The 18305-nt window shown below is 48.4% G+C and overlaps 1 protein-coding gene and 1 long non-coding RNA gene across 2 annotated transcripts in view; one reads left to right on the forward strand and one right to left on the reverse strand.

Annotated features, from left to right (window-relative positions):
* ERLIN2 (ER lipid raft associated 2) overlaps positions 1-18305 on the reverse strand; it is a 372918-nt gene that overhangs the window by 162957 nt on the left and 191656 nt on the right. The window lies entirely within an intron of this gene.
* Positions 250-17178, forward strand: LOC126961230 (uncharacterized). Its single transcript, XR_007728221.1, has 3 exons — positions 250-1058; positions 13178-13272; positions 15408-17178. It is a non-coding gene; the product is annotated as an uncharacterized LOC126961230 (long non-coding RNA).

The raw sequence follows: 18305 nt of genomic DNA on the forward strand, positions 1-18305 counted from the left end.
CCTCCTGTGCCCAGACAGTCCTCGCTTGGTGGGTGTTTAGTCCAAGCCCTTGCCTTCAGGCGGATGGACCATATGACCTAATAAAGTTCCTAAAAAAATCTCCTGGACAGATCACCAACCTCCTTCCTCTTTAAAGTCTCATCGAGAGGAATGTCCACAGCATCCTTGGTAACACATTACAGTGTTTCACAACCCTCCTAGCCAGGAAGCTGTTCTTAATGTTTAACCTTAATCCCTCCCACTGAAATTTAAGGCCCTTTTCTCTTGTTGAGTGCAAATGGAGAACAGCTGCTTACACTCATCGTCCGACGTCAGCTATTTCTCAGGATGACCCTGTGAGACAGGCCAGGGTCATTAGACTCAATTTGGTGCTCAGCAAATATGTGTTTATTCCTGCATGCGTGGGCCACAGGCTGGTTTGTTGGGTGCAATGAATAGCTGCAGGTTTATTAGGGTGTCTCTTTAGATGGATGTATGTCTCCCGGTGTCTGTAGAACACTCCGGACCCCGGAGAGTGAAAACCCTGCGTGTTGGACTTGCTTTGAGAAGATCCTTCTCCAACTCCCCACAGCAGAAGTTGCTTCACAGAGGGGAACAGTTTTATGGAGGTGACTGAGACCTTAAGCTTGAGGCCACCCATCTGAGGTGGCATCCAGAGGAGACTGGCTGGCCCCTCCTTCGCCTTGGATGTAGCACTGTTTCTAGGATCTCTTTTCAATCAACAAGACAGGGGATGTTCCACGAGGGTGCGTAGATTCCCTGCCATCCCACATGGTCAAGTGGAAGGGACGGGAAAACAGCCATGAAGGGTTTGTGACCACACAGAGACTCTCCTGGCCGCCTGTCCTTTCGCAAAGAAGACAGAGATGAAATATAATCAAGCAATTAACCACTCCTATCATCACCAAGAACAACAGTATCAACAACAAGAACAGGGACAACAAAACCCATGGATGAAACATTCCTTTCTCATTCAGATCTTATCTGGCGCACTCTCTCTCTGCTCTGTCTCGGTCTGTGGTTTAGAGAAACATGGGCAACGCTGTTTGGAAGAACAGGTGAGAGGGGGTGGGGAATTCAGAGGCCTGGGCCCACCGCCTCCACTCCTTCCCTAGTTTAACCTTTGACAGGATCTTCACCTCTCTCCGATCGGCTTTGCTTCTTGTTCAAAGGCCTCAGTCACCCAGCTGTGTCCCTTTCTCCGGAGGGCAAGGGCAGATGGCAGTGACTCTGCTTGATGAGAGAACTTTAAGGGCCCAATCAGTCCCTGGGCACCCCCTCCTGGGCTGTTTTCTCCAGGAGGCTGCATTCTGATCCATAAACCTTCTCCTCAGGGGTTTAGGGTCGAGCTGTTCCTGATGTTTATCAGAGGCTGGGATCAAAGCTATCCAGGTCGTAAATCTCTCTCTGTGGCTGTCGGGCCCCAGGGCAGCTGAAGAGGGTTGACAGCCCTTTGGACCTCAAAGGAAAAAATGTGCTCTACTCCACCCACTCCCAGCTCTGCCAAGAAGCTGTCCTCTGAGAAGCCATGGGTGGGCCGTTCCATTCCGGGGGAGCTGCTGAAAAGAGCTGGGAGGCCAAGAAGAGCTTGTGTGTGCTGGGGAGAGGAAGCCCAGCCTTGAGGGAGGGGTGCAGGTGCAGCTCCTCTGTGTGTGGGGGCTGAGGGACCTTGTTTGCCTTTTCCTTGTGGCTGTGAAATGCTTTATGAGTACTTCCATAGGTGGATGGACAGGGGGAGGGTAGATAAACTCAGCCACAAGGCCCCAGGGCCTCAGGAACCTTGCACCCAACCCTCTCATTTTACAGAAGAAAACTGTGCCTGGAAGGTTGAAGAGTTTGTTCCCAGTCACATAACCAGGGATCCTTAGGACAGCCAGACCAGGAAACCATTTCCAAACTGCCAATCCATGGCAGAGTATCAAGACCTCAGGAATCATTGAGACACCACGGAAGCATCGGGAAAGGGCTCCTTAGCTTTTGAAGCTTCTTACTGTTCTTGAGTGTGCACGGAGCCCATGACTGCGGGGTTTTGTAGACACCTCAGGGATGACGTGACTGGTACCCCTGACAAAGTCAAGGCTGCTGGACAAATGAGTCTGAGGATTTCAGGGGCAGCTGGGTGCAGGAGTTGGTGGGCTGTGGGAGCGCCCCCTTGTGGGTAGGCTTCCTTCCTCCTGGTGATGGGGGTTCCTCAGTGCAAAGGTCAAGGGGTGGAGGGGCTGGAGCAGCAGGAATCTCTCTTGTTGATAGGTATGAGGCCTTGAAGTCCTTTTCTTTGTCCCAGGATTCATAGAAGCTTCGGGGCTGAGCTTTGAGTTTTCAGGCATGGGGTGCAGAGACGTTTAGGCAAACTCTTACCATCCTTTCTCTTCATTAGGGCTTCCTAGGAATCAATAATGCCCATGAAGGAAGGGATTGTAGAAATAGCTTAACACTTTCATTTACTAACGTGGAAATTGAAGCCCAGGGAAGGGAAGGGACCGGCTGTGGAAGAGAGAGCCATCAGCAGAAAGAGACCCTGAAATTTTCCTGTGTGATTCCCAGGAAGTCCAGCCTCAGCTGATTCATAGAACAAATGCATGCAAACCTTGCTATCTATAAACTACACATGCACTTACATAAAACGCATAAAAATATATGGCCTTGGTTTTGGAACAATACCCCACAGATAAAAGTAGCTTTAAATCCTCCATAAAATGATAAAGTCTAGTCCTAAACTCCTAGCAGCTCCTAAACTCACCTAGTAGGTGATCACAGGCAGCAGGGGCCGCTCAAACTTTCCTAGCTTGGTATCTCCACCTGTAGAGAGGAGGCAGAAAAGCATCGGGGGTGAAGTCGTGGGCTCTAGAGTCACAAAGACGTGGGTTCCAGGCCAGGCTTGGCCCTTGCTAACTGTTGACCTTGAGCAAATTACCCAACCTGTTCCTTATTTGTTCCTGCCTCATAGGTAGTTGTACAGATGAAATGATATCAGTTCTCAGAACAGTGCTAGGGACAGAGTACACTTTATGCTCAATACATGTTCACTTTTAGAGACATCTTGGGATTCTCAGTCTAAGTGACATTCAAAATGACCTCACTGGGAGGCAGGACCAAGGTGGAACCTCCTCTTCGATGGGATGTGGGCCTATTTTCTTCTACTTCTTTATTTTTGTAGATGCATGCCACCACACTCGCTAATGAAATTTTTTTTTTTTTTTTTTTTTTTTTTTTTTTTTTGTGGAGGTGGGGTCTCACTATGTTGCTCAGGCTGGTCTTAAACTCCTGACCTCAAGCAATCCTCCTGCTTCAGCCGACCCCCCGACAGTGCTGGGATTATAGGCATGAACCACTGAGCCCAGCACCTCTATTTTAAATCTATTTTTTTTTTTTGAGATGGAGTCTCGCTAGGTTGCCCAGGCTGAAGTGCAGTGGCACGATCTCAGCTCCCTGTATCCCTGTAACCTCTGCCTCTCGGGTTCAAGCGATTCTTCTGCCTTAGCCTCCTGAGTTAGCTGGGACTACAGGCATGTGTCACCATGCCCGGCTAATTTTTTGTATTTTTAGTAGAGACAGGGTTTCACCATGTTAGCCAGGACAGTCTTGAACTCCTGACCTTGCAATCCGCCTGCCTCGGCCTCCCAAAGTCCTGGGATTACAGGCATAAGCCACTGCACCTGGCTATTTTAAATCTAAAGACAAATCACCCATGAGGTACAGTGGGGGAACAGAGGTCTGGGCTCAGTTAATTCAGAAGAAGATTTATCCCAGGATCAGGAAATGAGAGTTTCAGATGTTGCCAGTAGCTTCAGTGGCTTTTAGGGCCTTTTTTTTTTGTTTTGTCTGGTCAGGGCTCATCCTGGGATGAGCTTTAAGGCCTGTTAGGGGCTGAATTCTGTCCCCCTCAAAATGTATATGTTGAAGTCCTAACCCCAGTACCTTAGACTGTGACTGTATTTGGAGATAGGGTCTCTAAAGAGGTAATTAGGTTAAAATGAGGTCACTAGTGTGGGCCCTAGTCCAATAGGAATGGTGTCCTTGTTGGGTAAGGGGCAACGTGGACACAGACAAGTGCAGAGGGGAGCCCCTGTGAAGAAGCGGGGAGAAGACAGCCACCTGCAAGCCACAGAGGGGGCGTGTGAAGGAACCAATCCTGCCGACACCTTGGTCTTGGCCTTCCAGCCTCCAGAACCCTGAGGTGATCAATTTCTGGCCAGGCAGCCCTAGCCACCTTTCTACAGCACTCATACTCCTGGTTCGGCAGAGGGGAAAGGACTGCAGGCCAGCGCTTCTTAAACCTTTGTGTCTGTGAAACTCACTTCCTGGGGAGCTGGATCAAGATGCAGATTCTATGACCATCTCATTTCCCCTTTCCCATCCCTTATCTAATTTGCTCCTCTGTGGAACTGTGTGAAGTAGACAGGGCAAGAATTTTCACCCCCATTTTCCAGATTGAGAAACTGAGTCTCAGAAGGAGGAATCACTGCAAGTGAGTGGTAGTCGAGCTTCCAACTCAGGTCAAGTGAAGTGTCCTCATGTCCCATGCCCCCCGTAATTTCCCGATCCCTAGCAGGGGCACCTGGGGAGACTCCCTGGTGATGCTGTGTTAGGGCTCCCTTTTTTATTTTGAGATGGAGTTTCACTCTTGTCACCCAGGCTGGAGTGCAGTGGCGTGATCTCAGCTCATGGCAACTTCCACCTCCCAAGTTCAAGTGATTCTCCTGCCTCAGCCTCCTGAGTAGCTGTGATTATAGGCGCCCGCCACCATGCCCAGCTAATTATTGTATTTTTAGTAGAGACGGGGTTTCACCATGCTGGCCAGGGTGGTCTTGAACTCCTGACCTCAGGTGATCCACCTGCCTCGACTTCCCAAAGTGCTAGGATTACAGGCATGAGCCACCATGCCCGGCAGGGCTCCCTTTTTGACAGACACTGCCTTAGACCTCAGGCTCCCTCAGGCCTTTGCTCTTGGGGGTTGGAGCTGAGGGGAGGATGGAAGGTGTCCCTCCCCATCACAGCGCGGCTAGCTGGTGAGAGAGGCTGGGAGCTCCCGACCTGTCTGGACACGCAGCCACTCCTGGCAGTCCCCAACCCTCCTTTCACCCAGCCCCTCTGCCTTCAAGCAAGTGAATGAAGTCAGGCAGGCCCCGGGCCATCCTGCGTGAGGGAGGGAGTGGGCACAACTTGGCACTCCAAGGGTTCGCCATTGGGATGGGCGTGGAGACGGTGTGAACTCCTTGGTGTCTTGCTCTTGTCATCTTCCAGCGTGACATATGCACAAAGGTACCTTTTATAGGTGGGAAATTATAGGTGCTGCCACTTCAAAGGCCTTGGCAACCAGAGCTCCTCTTTGATAGATGACAGTATTATTAATGGTGATTTATTGCTGGGGCCATTTTGACAACAGAAATAACCAGTTTCCCCACCTTAGCGGCTCTCTTCTCCCACACCTTCCTGGGGATTTTTTTTTCTTTTGGCTGGCCCTGTGTATTTTTCTGGCTATGGGGGTTACCTCCCTGCATGAGGAGGCATGGGAGGTAACCCGTGGAGCATCTGCTTAAGGCACACAGTGAGGCATCCGGCTTATTAACTTGTCATCATGTGTCATAAAGTTTAGTGAAATACTGGCAGATTGTAATCCTAAACAGGGCAATTACCCTCTTATTAAAGCAGCACTCTCTCTGTCTGTCTGTCTCTCTCTCTCTTTTATTTTTCTCTCTCTTTCCCCGCCTCCACCCTCTTTCCTGGGATTGTTCTTACCTCTGCCCTACTTGCACAATTAGTCATGAGCAGAGGTCACCTGCTTCATAATGATCCCAGAGTAGGCCTGGCTTTGGTGGGGCAGAGCTGAAGGGGAAGGGGCAAAGGAGAGTTAACCACCACGAGGCTTGTGTGACCTTCATATGTGTGACCACAGGGTCTTATGTCATGTCTAACGGAGCTCCACCCCCGTGATTCCAAAGGATCGTTGAGTATATTGAGCTTCAGTCTTCTGTTCCTCTCTGTCAGGGTTTTGATGACCTTGGTTTCTAAATCTGCTTGGGAGGCATTGTTTGGTCTGAACAACAGGAGTTTTCGGCATATGTATGATAATGTTACCTGCACAGTGTGAGGTTAAGAAGACAAATGGAGGTAGGCTAGAGGCTACAGCTGAATCACAATTTGCCAGATCTGAAAAGACCTTAGAGATTACCTGGTTGAATTGTCCCCTGCTATAGATTTGTAAATTGAGGCTCAAAAAGGTAGAATAACATTCCTAAAAATCATCAGATAAATGATAGGCAGAGTGGGGACTAGATCTCCCAGCCCCAGACTCAGCCCAGTGCTCTGTCCATGAAAGCATGTTGACGGCATCAACTCTGGGTGTGCCTTCTCCTCCTCCTTTATCATCAATCAGCGCTCAGGAAAGAACCTGCTAGCAGTCATTTACACCTTAGCATGAACTTAAGTCAACATTTAGTTCTCCCAGGTGCATTTGCTTTTTTATTTTTTATTTTTTTTTTGAGATGGAGTTTTGCTCTTGTCGCCCAGGCTGGAGTGTAATGGCACGATCTTGGCTCACTGCAACCTCCACCTCCTGGGTTCAAGCGATTCTCCTGCCTCAGCCTCCTGAGTAGCTGGGATTATAGGCACCTGCCACCATGCCTGGCTAATTTTTGTGTTTTTAGTAGAGATGGGGTTTTGCTGTGTTGGCCAGGTTAGTCTCAAACTCCTGACCTCAGGTGATCTGCCCGCCTTGGCCTCCCAAAGTGCTGGGATTACAGGTGTGAGCCACTGTGCCCAGACGCATTTGCTTTTGAGGTCTCATCTCATCGTATAGATTGTTCCTTGTCAATGGCATTTCCAGCACTGGTAAGAAGAGAGGCAAGGCAGGGCTCGTGATTCTCACCCCCAAGACCCTGCCGCTTGCCTGCTCGCTTGGGCAATAGGGCGGGCATTGCTTCCTGAGTTAAACTGCACTGGACCCAGATATGTGTGTCCATATTTCAGAGCAAGTTTGTCAGAAGCTGTTGGGGAGTAAGGCTGGGTAGATGGATGGAGTCAGACTCGTTTAAAAATGGAGTACCAGCAGATAGGTTTAACAATGGAATGCGGCCGGCCAGAGTGAAGGTGGTTCCTAAACCAAACACCTGTCCCTTCTGTTTGTTTTCTGGTTTCCTTCCCCATTGTTGGAGAATGCTAGAAGGCAGACTAGTATTAAGAACTCTAAGTTCCTGGCCTGGCATGGTGGCTGACACCTGTAATCCCAGCAACTTGGCAGGTCGAGGCAGGAGGGGATCACTTGAGCCCAGGAATTTGAGACCAACCTGGGCAACGTGTTGAAACCCCATCGCTACAAAAAATACAAAAATTAGTCAGGCATGGTGGTGCATGCCTGTAGTCTCAGCTAGTTGGGAGGCTGAGGTGGGAGGATTGCTTAAGCCCAGGAGGTTGAGGCTGCAGTGAGCCATGATCACACCACTGCACTCCAGCCTGGCTGACAGCGAGAGACCTTGTCTCAAAAAACAAAACAAAGCAAAAAACCAAAAAACCAAAAAACAAAAAACCAAACCAAACCAAAACAAAACTTCTTAAGTTCTAAGTGCCTGGTGTAGGGAGTGTTTCTGAGGGCTTGTGTTTACCAGGGCACTGTGCTGTGTGCGGGGTAGTGATGGGGACAGACACCATTCCAGCATCTTGGAGCCCAAGTCTAGAGTCAGGGCCACAGAGGAGGGAGAGGAAGAGACTCCCACTGCAAATGGGTTGGATTTCCCTGCTTTTGCCCATGAAGTGAACAGCAGTGCTGTTTCTGTAGGTCTCTTTGAGGCTTAAGCATGAAATGCAATGAGACTGAACAGTCTTAAAATGTGTTGATGGAACTTCTATCCATTTAAATGCAAAGGGGAAGAAAGAATTCAGAAATGATCTGAGGTTTCCAGCTTTGGGAGAGAGAAGGTGAGAGGAAGTGGGGGCCTAAGGGGAATGGAATGAACAGCCCTGATTTCAGGTTTGTAGATTGCAATGGGGCAAGACATTGCAGCTACATGCAAATGTCCTTCCTGGAGACTGGAAACAAGGTCAAAGCAGAGATTGACAAGTAGGAGCGCAGCCTAGAGGAGAGAGGTGATGCCTGAAGCGATGAGAAGGGGTTGTTATCTCTGCAGGAAGAAGAATTGCAACACTTCTCCCAGCTGAGCAAACAGTCTGGGCTGGGATGTGAGTGGTGTCACATTCTGCACTCACTTCCTCCTTCAGTGGTCATTTGACAGTTCACTGGGGCTGACCTACCCCATTGGTCCTGGAGGACAGAAAGGAATGGAGAATAAAGAAGGTCCAAGGTGCAGCTTTTCCTCCTCTTCCAAAGCCACGAAGGGACCTATGGATTTGAAAGCTGTGTGTGGTCACTGTGGACAGAGTGACTCCTACCCCACTGGAGGGCTCCGTCATCCAAAGTACAAATCAAGCCTTCTCTTTCTCCTCTGAAGTCAAAGGGAGAAGACTGGGGTTGTCCATCTTCATAGGCAGCCTCAGATGATCCAGCCTAATATACGTCAGTAACTAACTGTGTGATCTTGAACAAGTCACTTATCTCATTGTGACTCAAGTGAACATAGGGGTATAGAGCATTTGCCCTGCTGACCTCACTGGACCATTGTGAAATAATAGCTAATGAGCTGGTGCATAGCAGGTGTTTTGTAAACTTAACAGTGATAGGCAAAGCTTAGTTCCCGTGAGAATGACTCTCTGACTATTATCCGTGGCATTAGAATACTGACCTCCCTTCTCTGAGAAAGCTCCAGCAGCAAAATGCTTCTGATCTCAAACTTTAGGACAAGTTTTCTGGTTTACAGGGCAGGGCAAGCCCCTTCTCTTAAGGATCAAGGGGATGAAGGAGAATTCCCTGCTTTTGGTGGGGGGTTCCTTCTGAAAGCCATGCCCTACTCCCATCTGAGGAGGTCACCCAGTCCTAGTTTTGTCTAGAAGCACCCTGCCCAGCCCCAGGGGCCAGCCTCATCCCAGCCAGGCCTCAGAGATGTCGGACCTGAAAGGCAGCTGCTATATCTCCTTCTGACAGGTGTCTCTGCCAGAGCTGGGAGATGAGGAGATAGGTGAGCCGAGCACCTTTCCTCCTTGAATTGATAACTGCTTTGCAATGCAACTCTGTAATTGCTAAATAAAACGTCCTGCCCCACCGTGATGGATTTATGGCTGAAACATCTTAACTGAACTGAGAATATTTTATGAGTGTGCATGGGTGTGTGTGGAATAGGAGGAGGGAAAAGGCAGTTCTGCAAACATTTCCAGAGGTGCTCCATAATCTGCCCTACCTTAAGTATTATCTAGAAGCTCTTTCTAGATGTGCTAGGCTTAAGCATCTATAAGTCTTCTCCAGATCCTAGCACAGTGTAGATGCCTCATGAAACATTTGCCGATGATGATAATGATGATGACGATGACAAAGGCTGTGGTCTGGAAGGGGACTCTGTTTTTGATAAGTTTAATTCAGTCCAGCAAATATTGAACAAATGCTTATTTTTGCTCAGGGCTAGGAAAGCTACTATTATTATTTTTTGGGTGGGGTGGAGAAAGGGGAGGGATGGAGAATATAAAAATAAATGAGACAAACTCTTTTCTCTACATCCTTGGTCTATATTGAGGGGCCAGAACATGCACATTCGGAGTGGATGTGGGGCAGGAGGGGTTGGAGTGGCAACAACTAATGGCCCAGAGTGTAGCTTCAAGAGCTGGACACACCTGGTGGGATCTTCGGGTAGTTTCTTGTCTTTTGAGCTCCTCGGTTTTCTCCCCTCTAACATGGGGACAACACTATTCCCTAGCTCCAAGGTTGATGTGAACGTCATAGGATTTGTGTAGGGGCTACTTGGTACCGTGTGGGGTCAGCAGCTCAGTAGCAGGATAAAGACGAAGGACCAGACCCGCTGATGAGGTTGGGCTGGAGATGACCAGGAGCCAGGAACCGTCACAAACTCACGACTCTGTGTGCACTGGTTATCCCATTCTTTTGTAATCTTGTAAAATTAATTTAATGGGTAATACATCCAAGTGGTTTAAAAAGCAAAAGGTATAAAGAAATATGCAGTGAAGATGAAAATTGCTCTCATTTCTGACCCCTCACTATTGTGTTTCTCCTTCTCGGAGGCAGCCACTGTCATTAGTTTCTGGGGCATTTTCCCCAAGGGTGTCATACACCCAGCATCTAATATGCTCCCTCTTCTTCCTCTTTCTTGTTTTAACTCAAAAGGAGGACCTGGGAGTTGATGATAGCTGTAGAGTGGAAGGCAGCAGCTGGAGGGAGGAAGCTGGGTTTATCTGAGCACCTACTACGTGCCAGGCCCAGATGAAATCTTATCAGTTCCAGTGAAATTCGGAGAAAGATTCACTGTCTTAGAATTTGAAAACATCAGTGCTGGAGGGGAAGGTGGAAGCCATCTGGTTAATCTTCATTTACTGATATGGAAGTGACTTGTCCAAAGTCCCAGAGCTTCCTGATTTTTGCTTCTTCTTGCTTAGGAAAGCAATTATCCTATAATAATCCTTCTTTACAGGTAAAAATATTTTATGGTGCACCTGCCTCCCTTGCCAGTGGAATGACAGTCTCCATAGACTGGCCATCTGGGCCCTGGGCCAGTCTCCTTGTTTCACACTAGCCTATGGGCGACCTGCCCTTGTCGGCACCCATCATTCCAGCTTCCTCCTGTTATAACCCCTGCCCCAAATCCCAGGACTTGTCACTGCCAGCTTTTTCCCCTGTTGTTCCTTGTCTTCCCACCCTTCTCAGGTTGACTTGTGTCTCCCCCACAAACTCAAATAGTGAAGTCCTAAACTTGCCAGTACTTCAAAATATAATTATCTTTGTAGATAGGGTCTTTAATGGGGTCATTAAATTAAAGTGAAGTCACTAGGGTGGGGCCTAATCCAATATGACTGGTGTCCTTATAAGAAGAGTAAATTAGGATACAGACAGGCATAGAGGGATGACCATGTGAAGACACAGGGAGGAGATGGCCACCTACCACCAAGCCATGGTCACCTACCATCCAAGCCATGGTCACCTACCATCTAAGCCATGATCACCTACCACCAAGCCACGGTCACCTACCATCAAGCCACGGTCACCTAGCATCCAAGCCATGGCCACCTACCTGCCAAGCCATGGCCGCCTATCAACCAAGCCAAGGCCACCTACTCATCAAGTCATGGTCACCTACCATCCAAGGAGCGAGGCCTGGAACAGATCCTTCCCCAGAGCCCTTAGTAGGAGCCAACCCTGTTGACACCTTGATCTCAGACTTCAAGCTTCCAGAACGGTGGGACAATCCATCACTGTCATTTTATCTACCCAGCACGTGGTCTCTTGTCATAGTTGCATTAGCCAATGAACATACCCAGGTCCTTCTGCAGTCACCTGGCTCAGGAGTGGTTCCAGTCAGGAAGTTCTGAGGCCAGGCAGGGTTGGGACCTAGAAGGACCTGAGGGAGATAGTTGGGAAACAAGACGGCTGGTGTGGCTTCTCAACATGCCCACCATAAATCCTGGGCCATCCCAGGTGCCTATGGGATCTGCTGTGTGTGCGGTAAACTGAATGCCGGGAAGCCAGGCTCTGTGGATCCCTGGTTCTGACTGTCGTGGGATCTTGGGCAAATCCCCTCACCTCTCTGGGTCTCAGTTTCCTGATTTGTGGGTTGGAGAAAAGGATAACTGTCCCACTTACCTTGAGGATGTGGAGTGGATTAAATGATTAAAATGCATAAGTGCAATTGCAGAAATATAGAACCAGTTTATCAATCAATGACAATATAAATAAACTGTTGTATATATATAATGTATATAATGGAATACTACTCAGCCATAAAAAGGAATGAATTCATGGCATTCACAGCAACCTCGATGAGATTGGAGACTATTCTTTTTTTTTTTTGGTTTTGTTTTTGAGATGGAGTCTTCCTCTGTCAACCAGGCTGGAGTGCAGTGGCACGATCTTGGCTCACTCCAACCTCCACCTCCCAGGTTCAAGTGATTTAATATTGGAGACTACGGCCAGGCACGGTGTCTCAAGCCTGTAATCCCAGCACTTTGGGAGGCCGAGACGGGTGGATCATGAGGTCAGGAGATCGAGACCATCCTGGCTAACATGGTGAAACCCCCTCTCTACTAAAAAGTACAAAAAACTAGCTGGGCGAGGTGGTGGGCGCCTGTGGTCCCAGCTACTCGGGAGGCTGAGGTAGGAGAATGGCGTAAACCCGGGAGGCGGAGCTTGCAGTGAACTGAGATCCGGCCACTGCACTCCAGCCTGGGCGACAGAGCAAGACTCCGTCAAAAAAAAAAAAAAAAAAAAAAAAAAAAAAAAAAAGATTGGAGACTACTAATCTAAGTGAAGTAACTCAGGAATGTAAAAGCAAACATCATATGTTCTCACTCATAAGTGGGAGCTAAGCTGTGAGGATGTAAAGGCATAAGAATGATACAATGGACTTTGGGGACTCAGGGGCAAAGGGTGGGAAAGGGGTGAGGGATAAAAGGCTACAAATTGGGTTCAGTGTACACTGCTTGGGTCGTGGGTGCACCAAAATCTCACAAATCACCACTAAAGAATTTACTAATGCAACCAAATGCCACCTGCTCCCCCAAAACCTATGGAAATTAAACAAAATAAAAAAATAAAGTGTGCAAGTGCTGGCGAGGCCCCGAAGGAGCCCCACATTGGTGACGGTGATGCAGGTGACAGCACTTTCTCTCCCCGGTGGGGCTGGTGGTGCCCATTCCTGGCAGCCCTACTCTGAGTCTGAGGAGGAACCAAGGCTTTCCTGGAAATGTAGAGGCTGCCATCAGCCTGTGGGCTTAGGGCTACAAGCAGGGAGAGCCTATCATTTGTCATTTCTCCTCGGTAAGCAGAAAGCGCTAAGCCCTGCAGCCTCCAGTGAACATCAGAACATTTGGACATCTGAGTCCATTGTCCCCAGGTCTCATTTTTTTCCTACATTAAAAATGCAATAATGTGTTTTGTGGAAAATTTAGGAAGTACAGATAAACAAGAGAATAAAACATGAATTCTACCACTGTCAAAGCTGAAGTTCTATCCTTCCAGTCTCTTCTTTAAATGTGTGTATTTTCAGAAAAATGAAACCCTGTTGCACATAATACTTTATAAGTTTTTTTTTTTTTTTTTTTTTTGACAGGGTCTCATTCTGTTTTGCAGGCTAGAATACAGTGGTATGATCATGGCTCACTGCAGCTTCAAACTCCTGGCCTCAAGCGATCCCACCTCAGCCTCCCAAACTGCTGGGATACCAGGTATGAGCCACTGCACCCAGCCTATAACCTATTTTTTTTTTTTTTTTTGGAGACAGAGTCTCACTCTGTCTCACACAGGCTGGAGTGCAGTGGCACGATCTCGGCTCACTGCAGCCTCCGATTCCCAGGTTGAAGTGATTCTCCTGTCTCAGCCTCCCGAGTAGCTGGGACTACAGGCATAAGCCACCACACCCGGCTAATTTTGTATTTTTAGTAGAGATGGGGTTTCACCATGTTGGCCAGGCTGGTCTTGAACTCCTGACCTCAAGTGATCTGCTTGCCTCGGCCTCTGAAAGTGCTGGGATTACGAGCATGAGCCACCGCGCCTGGCCACTATAACCTATTTTTAAGTCAGTGATGTATCACAAATATTTTCCCATGTTGACCTTTATCCCCACCACCACTTTATAGTTAGGAATAACCAAAAAGTTCAGATGAACAGTTCTAGAGACCACTAAAGTGGGGAATAGAAGGGTCCTGAACACGGCTTCTCCTCTCAGCCCAGCATTAGTTCTCAGGTGTGTGTCTCACCAGGGGCAGGTGAGGTTCCGGGAGAACCCTGAACTTAGGGTCAGATAGGCCAGGAGTCCAGCTTCAGCTCTGCTTACAAAGTGTAAGTGGGAAGGGAAAGGGCGGGGGCAAACTGCTTCCCTTTCCCAGCCCCCACCAAGGATTAATGGCATATTGTAAGTAAAAGAGTTTTTTAGCGCTGGCACAGTGGCTCGCGCCTGTAATTACAATGCTTTGGGAGGCCAAGGCAGGAGGATTACTTGAAACCAGGGCTTTGAGACTAGCCTGGGTAATGTAGTAAGACCTCACCTCTATTTAAAAAAAGAAAAAATTAGCTGGGTGTGGTGGTGCACACCTCTAAGTCTCAGCTACTTGGGAGGCTGAGGTGGGAGGATTGCTTGAGCCCAGGAGTTTGAGGCTGCAGTGAGCTATGATTGTGCCACTGCAATTCAGCCTGGGTGACAAAGAGAGACCCCGTTTCTAAAAATAAATAAATAATAAAAAGAACTTTGTAAACTGGCAGCCACAATTAATACAAGCTCACGGATGAATAAAGGACATTTTGTTGGTTTTGCAAGGAAAAAAAATCCTGTGTCTGGAGGGTCATGAGGCACCATGAGTGAATGAGAGTCAGGTCTGTAGGGAGGAGGAGAATTTGAAAGAAAGAAACATCGTATTTGAGTTTGAGAAAGAATTTGGATTTTGAGAACTGACTCCTTGGTAGATTAAGGAGTGAGTAAGCTCAGTTTGGAAGAAGGGAAGAAAAAGGTCGATTTTAAGGAAGCCAGTAATTAACAGTAATAGTGATGAGGAGGATGAGATCTAACTCACAGGGTTTATTTATCATTATTAGACACTGCTCTAAGCACTTCAAAAATATGAACTTGCTAGTCCTCAAAACAATCCTACAAAGCAAATACAATTACTAATATTATTTCCATTTTTTATTTTTTAAAATTAATTAATTTTTCTAGAGATAGGGTCTTGCATCACTGCTTGGACTGGAGTGTAGTGGTATGATCATAGCTCACTGCAGCTTCCAAGTCCTGAGCTCAGGCGATCCTCCTGCCCCAGCCTCCCAAGTAGCTGGGACCACAGGGTTGTGCCACCACACCTGGTGAATATTTTATTTTTTGTAGAGACCAGGTCTTGTTATGTTGCCCAGGCTGGTCTTGAACTCCTGACATCAATTGATCCTCCTACCCTGGCCTCCTAAAATGTTGGGATATTATGAGTGTGAGTCACTGTGCCTGGTTTATCCTTTTTTTTTTTTTTTTTTTTCCCAGATGAGAACATCGAGGCACAGAAAGATGAAGGAATTTGTTAATGGAGCAGCCAGGGTCTGAGCCTAGGGCTGTCCCTGCGTTCCCCTGGACTGCACACACACCTGGACCAGGGAGGCAGGGCTGGAGAGTGAGAACGCCCTAGACAGATTGAATTTGAAGATGTGAATGTTGCATCTATTTGTTGTTGCCTATATGGAGGCAATGGGTGGGGAGTAGTTTCTCTGCTTCCCTGGAACTCAGGGAGACCCTTCAGAAGGCATTTGGATTTGTAACAACTTGGGAAGTGCAGGGGTGAGGAGTTGGGAGGAGATGATGGTAAGCTGACCATTCTTTTTCCAGAGCTCCAGGGTGGTGACTTGTGAGAGGGATCTGTCTGCTTCCCTCGAGGCCGATGACCTGTGCCATTCTTGCCCGTCCCCTCGCCAAGAGGAACTGAGACTGGTGAAAACTGCCCCCGTGGCTTGAGATGGATCCTGGGACCCAAAGTGGGGCCCTACAGTAGGTGTGGGCTGTGGTCAGTGTCTCTCAGTTCACACAAGAATCACAGCTTCCCCTTCCCCTCCTTCCTCTTCAGTCTTCCCTCTTCCCTCCCATCCACTCTTTCTCCCCAGTGTGACCTGGTGGAGGTGGCGATAGAAGGGGTGGGCAGAGGTAGAAGGAGGGAGTCTGATGCTACCTTCTGGGAGTGGGTGGTGAGGGACCCCCGTGAGTTACCCTTAGGTCCTAGAGAAGTTTGGGGGAAATTTTGTGTTCCTTTTGTCCATGTGGGGAGGAAACAGGAGAACCAGTATCATGGGGCCTGCCCTGCCTGCTGCTGTCAAAACCTGCTGACAAGTAGACGACCTGCTCCTCGCTGCTGTGGTCAGGGTCCTGAGACCCTCCCTGGACCCTGAGAACCCACAGAGAAACCTAAATCAGATGCTGGTCTCCTCTAGTCCACTCTGCCTGGCTTGGGGCTGGCTGGCTGTGGATAACTGGGAAAGCAGCCACAAAACAGAAGGTTCTGGAAGCTTCCTGATGGGCTGGCTGCAGGGAGGCCTGCGTGTGGCAAAGGTAGCAGAGGGGTCGAGTGGTTGGCAGGGTGCATTACTGATTTAATCAACAATGTGCTGGGTGTCGAGGACTGAGGTCACCACAGCACACTCTAGTCCCCGCACCCCACTAGCTCAAGGTGCCATAGAGCAGGTGAATGGACAAATGGTCGTCCTATCAGCTAAGTACCCAGCCAGAGGTCCCGAGAGGGCGCTGGAGGCACGGGAGGAAGTTGAAAGGGCTCCGCACAGAGGGATCCTTACTGACAGGCAATTCCTATGCAGAGAACTCTGTCTCTTCCCCACAGCTGGTCGTTTTTCTTGGGTGTGGGTGTACACACACACACACACACACACACAGACTCACATACTTTGTGGTTTGACGTATATCTTCTTAAAAAAATTAGTGAGTGATATGTGGAATGTGAAAAAAGTTGAACTCATGCAGTAGGGAGTAGAATGGTGTTTACCAGAGGCCTGGGAGTGTGGGTATGGGGGGGAGGTGGTTGGGGAAAGGGGATGTTGGCAAATGCGGGCAGAGTTTCAGTGACATAGGAAGAACATGTCCTGGTGATCTGTTGCACAGTAAAATGACTGTAGCTAATAATAATGTATTGTACATTTCAAAATAGCTAAAAGAATTTTACACGTTCTAACCACAGAGAAATTATAAATATTTGAGGTGATGGATATGCTAAGTACCCTAATTTGATCATTCCACAATGGATACATGTATTGAAACATCACATTGTACCTCATAAATATATACAGTAAAATTATTTGTCAATTAAAAATAAAACTTTTAAAAAAGAAAAATATTAGTTGGGAAAATTTTAAACATACACAAAACTAGAGGGAAGAGCTTAGTGACTCTCCATGTGCCGTACCCGTCTCCCAGCGTCTACAGCGATCAGCGTTTTGCCGATGTTGTTTGATCCATCTCCACAGTGTGTTCTAACAACCAGCCACAATTCCCTGCGTTTCATCAGTGCTTTCAGAACGCATCTCTCTCTCCATCCTTACAGCAATGCTGGTGGGTCAAGCAGAGTAGTTTTATTGTCGTCATTTTATGAAGAGAAGACCAAGTCTCGGAGGTTCAGGAACTCTTTCAAGGTCACACAGCACCTAGGGTCTCTGATGCCTAATCTGACCCTGTCATTGGCTCATTTCTTTCTCTCTCTCTCTTTTTGTTTTGAGATGGAGTCTTGCTCTGTCACCCAGGCTGGAGTGCAGTGTGGCGATCTCGGCTCACTGCAACCTCCACCTCCCGGGTTCAAGCAATTCTCCTGCCTCGGCCTCCCGAGCAGCTGGGATTATAGGCGCCCATCACCACACCCAGCTAATTTTAGTAGTTTTAGTAGAGAGGGGGTCTCATCATGTTGGCCAGGTTGATCTTGAACTCCTGACCTCAGGTGATCCGCCCGACTCAGCTTCTCAAATTTTGGGATTACAAGTGTGAGCCACTGCTCCCGGCATCTCTGGCTCATTTCAACTGCATTTTTGGACGCAGGCAGGGTGTGTGTGGGTGTGTGTAGCGGGAGCACCTCAGCTGGGGATCCCTGGAACTCTCAGCCTTCCTTTTGTCCCTTTGCTAGTTGCTTTGCTGGTTGGAGGGGCCGGGGGCAGAAGCAGGCAAATGAAGCTCTCCTAAGTTTTTCATTGATGGCTTCCTTGAATCGTGGCTGCAGGATGTTTATAAAACTCTGAATCAATTTGAGGTGCAGAGATTTTCAATCAGGGAAGCAGATTGCGCTGATAGGGTCAAAAGGCCTGTCGCCAGCGAGGATCACAGCATCTGACATATTAATTTGAGCTGTCAGAATCAATATGTGTAACGGAGACGTGGAGGCACAGGCCCTGTTTCTGAAAAGGAGTGGGAAAAGAAAAAAAAAGGGGGGTGGGGAATCCCACCCTCGAGGGACTAACTTTTCGCAGATCCTGTAGAAGCAATCCCGCCAGTATGGGGCCAGTGTGCCTGCCGTTCCTGGGGAGGCGGGAGGGGGTGAGAGGACTGGAGCCTTCTCTGCGGGGATGCTGGTCACAGCGCAGCATCACTGCAGAAACAGTGGCCCTGTCGCCTCCCCCCATCCCCACCACAAGTAAACTTTACCTGGCTTTTCACAAACACCCACTTTCTGTCTCTCTCCTTGCCCCGCACCATTTGAGTTCCAAAGCCCTGTGTCCGGCAAAGAAGGCAGATCTGAGC

The sequence above is a fragment of the Macaca thibetana genome, chromosome 8, assembly GCF_024542745.1.
Source record: "Macaca thibetana thibetana isolate TM-01 chromosome 8, ASM2454274v1, whole genome shotgun sequence".
In the NCBI taxonomy this organism is placed as follows: Eukaryota; Metazoa; Chordata; class Mammalia; order Primates; family Cercopithecidae; genus Macaca; species Macaca thibetana.